This window comes from Cavia porcellus, unplaced genomic scaffold (genome assembly GCF_034190915.1).
Source record: "Cavia porcellus strain 051 isolate PalLab524CR breed Dunkin Hartley unplaced genomic scaffold, mCavPor4.1 scaffold_9, whole genome shotgun sequence".
NCBI classification, from domain to species: Eukaryota; Metazoa; Chordata; class Mammalia; order Rodentia; family Caviidae; genus Cavia; species Cavia porcellus.
Genome location: NW_026947492.1, coordinates 19,686,131 through 19,692,260, shown reverse-complemented (window position 1 = coordinate 19,692,260; position 6,130 = coordinate 19,686,131). Strand labels below are relative to the sequence as shown.

General features: G+C 46.8%; 1 long non-coding RNA gene across 1 annotated transcript; it reads right to left on the bottom strand.

Moving 5' to 3' along the window:
• Positions 1 to 4,243: 4,243 nt before the first annotated feature.
• LOC134477538 (uncharacterized) lies at positions 4,244 to 5,486 on the bottom strand. The gene is made up of 2 exons (XR_010049557.1): positions 5,373 to 5,486; positions 4,244 to 4,949 (listed from the first exon to the last, which is right to left on the bottom strand). It is a non-coding gene; the product is annotated as an uncharacterized LOC134477538 (long non-coding RNA).
• Between the last annotated feature and the right edge of the window lie 644 nt (positions 5,487 to 6,130).

The window sequence follows — 6,130 nt, the reverse complement described above, 5'->3', positions numbered from 1 at the left end:
ATCTGTACTTCCAGATCCCAAGTCAAATACGCTTTCACAGTGAACAGCAATAGTTGTTTCATCAATCATAAAATGACTTTTGACTTTTTAATGCTGTTTAATTTTTTTTCTGTCTTTTTCTTTTCTTTTCTTTTCTTTTCTTTTCATTTTATTGGTAGCGGAGAGCGAACTCACGACCACACACCTGCAAGTGAGGCACTTGTGCCGCTGAGCTAAATCCCCAGCCTCTTTAACGCTGTGTAAATGAACATTAACTCTCTTGTTTGTCCTTGTTTTCTTTCTCAAGCAGTCACTACTTGCATCAGTCCCACACCTGTTACCTGTGCATCCGCCTTGTTCTCCAAGACCACAGCGATTGCTCTCTGCTAACAGCTGGGTTTCTTCCCTCCTCTGATTCTCAAAGGTGTTAGGGGTCTGTTCCTTCGGAAGCCGCTATGTCAAAGTTTCCAGCCTTCCTTACCTCAGAGGGCAGAGCCACGTGAGGAGCACTGGCCTCAGAGAATGAAGAGGATCTGAGGCCGACAGTCAGTGGGGACACGTGCACGCTGTCCTGCAGCAGCACAGCACTAATTCTGCAGGCCCCTGAATGAGGATGGAGAGGGATCCTCAGAGCAAAGCCACTTTGAGTTTCGATTTAGGACTTCTGAGTCACTACACAGAGAATAGAGCTGAGCCCTGGAGTGAAAGCTTTCAGATAAGTGACTTTGTCTTAAGCTGCTAACTGCGTGGTAAACTGATGCCTGCAATAGAACACCCTGCACCCCACCATTGCAATGCCTGTGAGATGCCTGAGGGTGGGCTGCCACCTTCTGATTAGCAGCAAAAGGAACAAAAGAAAGGGCTAAATGATTTCAGAAAACTTGTCTCTGGCATTCAGGGTTCTGCGTGTCAGCTACCTGCCTTCAGACTTTTAAGATTAAATGTGTCTCCTGTATGCACTGCATTGTGGGATCTTGCTTCTTGATGTCTTCTGCCAGTCTGTTTCTTTGATGGGTGAATTGAGACTGTTTCCATCGATGACTATAGCTGACAGGGTTTCCTTATCATCTTATTTTTCTATTACTGGTTCCTGTGCTGCCCCTCTGTTTAAATGCTCCATGGAGCAGTATCTCTTATCACTTTCCAGAATGTCCTTTTGAATATTCTGGAGTGCTGGTTTGGTGGTCCTGAATGTCTTCAGGTGTTGTCATGGATGTATCTTATTACTCCATCAGATTTGAAAGATAGTTTGGCAGGGTGCATCAATGTGCCTTGCAGGCTTGAGGGCTTGAAATTCTGCACTCCATGATCCCCCTGAATTCAAGGATTGGGCTGAGAAATCTGCTACAATTCTGATGGGCTCTCCGGTATAAGTGACTGGTTTTTTTCCAATACCTTTGCGTAATCTGTTATTGTCCTGAATTTCTGCAGTCTTGATTATTATATGCCTTTTTATACTGGGCATGGTTTATTTTGCAAGTTCCTTTTTATTTTGATCATGGCTAATTGGAGTTCATCAAGCCGCGCTTACCTGAGTGTCAAACATTTTCCCCACACAGGAAGTTTTCTGTCATGACTTATATAAACAGCTTCTTTAGCTCCTATGTGTCATCTCCTCTTTTTCACTCATTCTGATTAATCTTGTTATTTTTCATCATCTAGCAACTCCTTGATTGACTTTCCATGGTCCCTTGATATTTTGAAGAAATCACAACCAACCACAATTCTGTCTTCCGTACCTGACATTCTGTTCCCACAATGGCTCATTCTGAGCCATATACTCTAAATCTTCTCCTCAGTTCTCTGGACTCCTGTTTGAATCTACTTCATGGAGTCCATTTCTTTCCCAAGGTGCACACTCATGCTTTCCATTATTTTACTAAGCTCTTCTTTTTTTTTTTTTTTTTTTTTTTTTTTTTTTTGTCTTTTTCGTTTTTATCGGTACCAGGGATTGAACTCACAACTGCCTGCATGCAAGGCAGGTGCTTATGCCGCTGAGCTAAATCCCCAGGCCCCAAGCTCCTCTATTTTTGTTCCTGTGTCTGTTCTACTGCCACTAACCCTGTCTTTGATGATGGTCACCATCCCTGCAGGTGTTGCGGAAGCTATGTGATTTGATTTCTGTCTGGAGCCCGGTGGATCTGCTCTCTTACTTGTCCTGTTGCCACTTCTGAGTCGGGGTGGCTGCTTCCACATGGCTCCACCTCACTGCCCTCTGGGTTTGCCACTGAGGAGCTGGAAGTCTGGGGGTGGCGCTTGCTTAAGTGCATCAGCATTTTCTATTGTGTTTTTCAGTTTATTCCTGGGTTGCTATTGGGAACTTGCCTATGGTGAGTTATTGTATTATTATATTGCTAATACTCAGAACCCTTAGGAAATGACTGGTTCTGAGGGTGTCCTCAGGGGGAGCGCTGGCTTTTGCATTCTGAGTCTGGTGCAGGATGCAACCTCCTCAGTTTACTGGGCATGAGGAACTGTTTCCTTGTTAGGCTCACGCCAGTCCATTTCTCAACAGCCTGCAGTATTTTTATGAAATTTAGGCAATCTCAGTCTTGGCATGGCAGGAAGAACTGGTGAGAACAAATGTGTCACTTTGGATACACTGGTACAGTCAACAATACCCGTATCATCAAACACAGCCGAGAAAATGGCAGACACTACGGGAACACACAATTTGCCACATTTAACTCTATGAGCTAGATTTGCGGTTACAGAACAAAATCTAAAATGAACCAGAAAAATGTATGCAGTACGTAGGCCTTCAGTATCACAATTTCACTCTCACAGGAAAAATAGACAGACATATGGGAAAACATAGAGAATATAAGAGAAAGGAACTGAAGCACAACTGGAGAGCAAAGAGAACACGTGAACACGGGCAAGCTGGTTCAGAAGACTAGCATGAAAGACAGGAGAAAGCAATAACAACACAGGCTGTGCCAGTGTCCGCCAGGGATCCAGCTCTCGGGAGGCTGGGCGGGAGGATCACCACTGACTGTGAGGGCAGCCTACCACACAAAGTGTGTTCAAGGCCAGACTGAACTACATAGTGAAACCCTTTACAAAACTGAAAGTACTTCCCACACAGGAAGTTTACTTAACATGAGGAAATTTAACTGCTAATGAGTATTACAAAGATAACAGAACATTTAAGAGCCCAATAATATATTATGAACAACATAAATTTATTTCTTCCTGTTTCAAAGCTAAGAAATCCACGAAAGGCCCTAATGATTGAATCCTAGTGAGGACTGGTGTCCTTAGCTCCTTATCAGCTCACATGCAGAAACAATCAGTCCTTCTCTGTGGTACAGTTTTTCTGTATTTTTGTTTTTCTGGGTTGTTTGGTTTGTTTCTTTGTTCGATACCTATGAGACAGGGTTTCACTATGTACCTCAAACTGGCCTTCAAGTCACTTTGTAGCCCAGATTTGGCTCCAACTCACAGCAATTCTTCTGCCTCTGCCTCCGACAGGCAGGATTCCAGGCTACCAACACCATGGCCCACAGACAGGTACAATCTTTTGCATGAGGACCTGGGTCTCACTTGTGGGTGCCCCTCCCTCGTGACATACTAACCTCCCAAACACGCCCCTCTTCCTGCCTCAGTCAGCTTGGTGCCCAGCTTCCCTAATTCTAGCACGCTGGGAGCCTGAAGCACAACTGCAAACTTGAACCCAACTCGGAATCCAGCAAATTACCCAGCACCTGTCTCAAAACATAAAGGGTTATGGCTACAGCCCAGGGTGAGAGCTGAACTACAACCCGAAGCCAGGCCACAATGTGTGAAAAAGATAGAAATAGGAGCTGGAGATTTAGCTCAGCGGCATAAGCACCTGCCTTGCAAGCAGGCAGTCGTCAGTTCGATCCCCAGTACCAGTAAAAAAAAAGAAAGAAATAGCATTCCACTAGGGATTAGATTTTAACACTTGAATTCAAAAAACAAACAAGATGGAGTCCGCACCAGGCATATAAGAACTGGAAAATTCACCTTTTTAAAAACTGCAACCTACAGTTATCAGAAACTATTGTTGCAAAACTATGGAAAGATAAAATATAGTCCGGGAGAACAGTCATAATATATTTCTTGGACAGAAAACTTGAACACAGAAAATTTGTTAGGAGTTTTCACACACAATTTTAATAAAAGAAAACAAAAAAGGTCACAGGATACAGCTCAGGGTGAAGGCTCTTCAGAACCCGTGTCGCACAAACAACATTGTCACTATTAAAATAAATCAATAACAATTCCAAACAACATCAAGGACTGACACATGGTATTTATTAGTGCAAAGGCTCCACACTGAACTATTTCCACAACATGAAGGATTCGCACTGTCTGTGCCCTTGTAACTGTCCATGCAGTCCTGGGGTGGTGCAGAGGCAGAAGATGTGCTGAGCACGGCCCAAGCCTGAGGTTCCAACACAGGAATAGGATGGAAGCTGCAGTCTGAAGCCCTTGTCCTCTGCAGGACTGAAGGTCCATTGAGGGCAGGAGGCAAACCTGGTGTACACTGCTGCACACTCAGAACCACATTCCAGTGATGAGGAATCAGAAATTATTTGTAAAATATTTGTGAAAAGAAGAAGAAAGAACTGAAGAGGGAGAAGAGAGTTTACTGTGTGCCAGTGAAAGATCGAGGATGAGGAAAGGGATAAAGAGCACATCTGCCCAGCTGGGAGGAGCCGTGGACAGGGCAAGGCCTGATGCTGAGGGCAGGCAGTGTCAGGGCTCAGGCTGTGCTGGGGAAGGAGCTCTAAGCTGGGGCTGCGGGAAGACAGAGAAAGCCTGCAGTGGGCAGCCAAGCTTGGTGGACACAGGAGGGGGCAGAGAGGGCCGGGCCGCTCAGAGTCTGTTACAGAAAGACTCCTTGTTACAGCACATAAACTGCACTCTGGATATCTGGTTGAAGAGCATCGAGGGAAAGCACAGGCTACTACAGCCCTGCCTCGCATACTGGAATTTGCCATCTGGAAAGCAAGAGACACAGGAGCAAACAATAAATCGGTGTGGCCAGAATCAGTGACTCGGGAAGGAAATGCAGCACACTGTCCTTCAGCTGGGCTCCCAGGCTGAAGGGACATGAGTCAACCTGAGATGACTGAGGTGGCCTTTCTCAGCCCATCTCCAGCACGGATCTTGCACACATCAGTGGCGCTTAATAGTCTGATTTCTGTAGCATCTCTTTACCTACATCTTTGAGGGGTACCCACGGAACCCTCAGAAAGCACTCTGCCTCCTAATAATTCCATCAGCACAGGCAAAACCGTGGCAGCCTTGTCCCTAAACCATACAAGCCTTCTCCCATATCCGGGGAGTAAGAACACTGTTCCTCAACGGGTCATCTCACTCAAGGCCAGGCCAGGCACGCCCCAACACCAGGCTCTCCCTACCTTTATAGATCTTCCGCAGGAAGCACTGCTGGAAGCCAGAAGTCTGGCAGGAGCTTTCCCGACTCTGGCAAACTCCATCAGCATTTGTGTGATCACACTGCACACAGGTCAGAGCTGCAAAGGCAGAAGGACCCTCACTGGTCAAGGAGGAGGCCGACACATGGGTCATGACTGCTGACCCTGGGAAAAGGATCATTCCCCTGGTGCAGGAAGGAGCTGGACTCAGGCTGATCAAATATCTAAAGGCGGCCTCACGGCACTAGCTAAGAGCAGCCAGCAGAGGGCAGGTAGAGTATTCCCACCGGGCACTCTAGCAGCCATGGACAGGGACTCTGGAAAGAAGAGGCAGGCCACATCAGGCCATGGGACCCCACCACACTTCCTGGGACCACTCTTCCATGTCTTCACATTATGAATCTTCATTCTCTGCAAACAACACTCTTGGCCCATTTACAATTCAAGGCCAGGGCCATCTGCAAGAAAGCTATAGAAAGGACTCTCCAGGGTTCACTCTGGGCCAGGAGAGCAGAAGAACCTGAAGGAGGACGACAGCAGTGGGCTGTCCCCAGGGTGGCAGGAGAAACAGGGGTGGGAGGTAAAGGGCAGCAATGGCCTCTAAAAGCCCTGGTCCACGCCCCTCCCCTCCCCACAGCCCAGAAATCATCTGCAGCCGCCAGTTAGTCTGCATGCCCAGCCCGAGGGAAGGCTGTCCCCAAGGACTCACCATGCACGAAGCCTGACAGCAAGGCCAAGCCCAG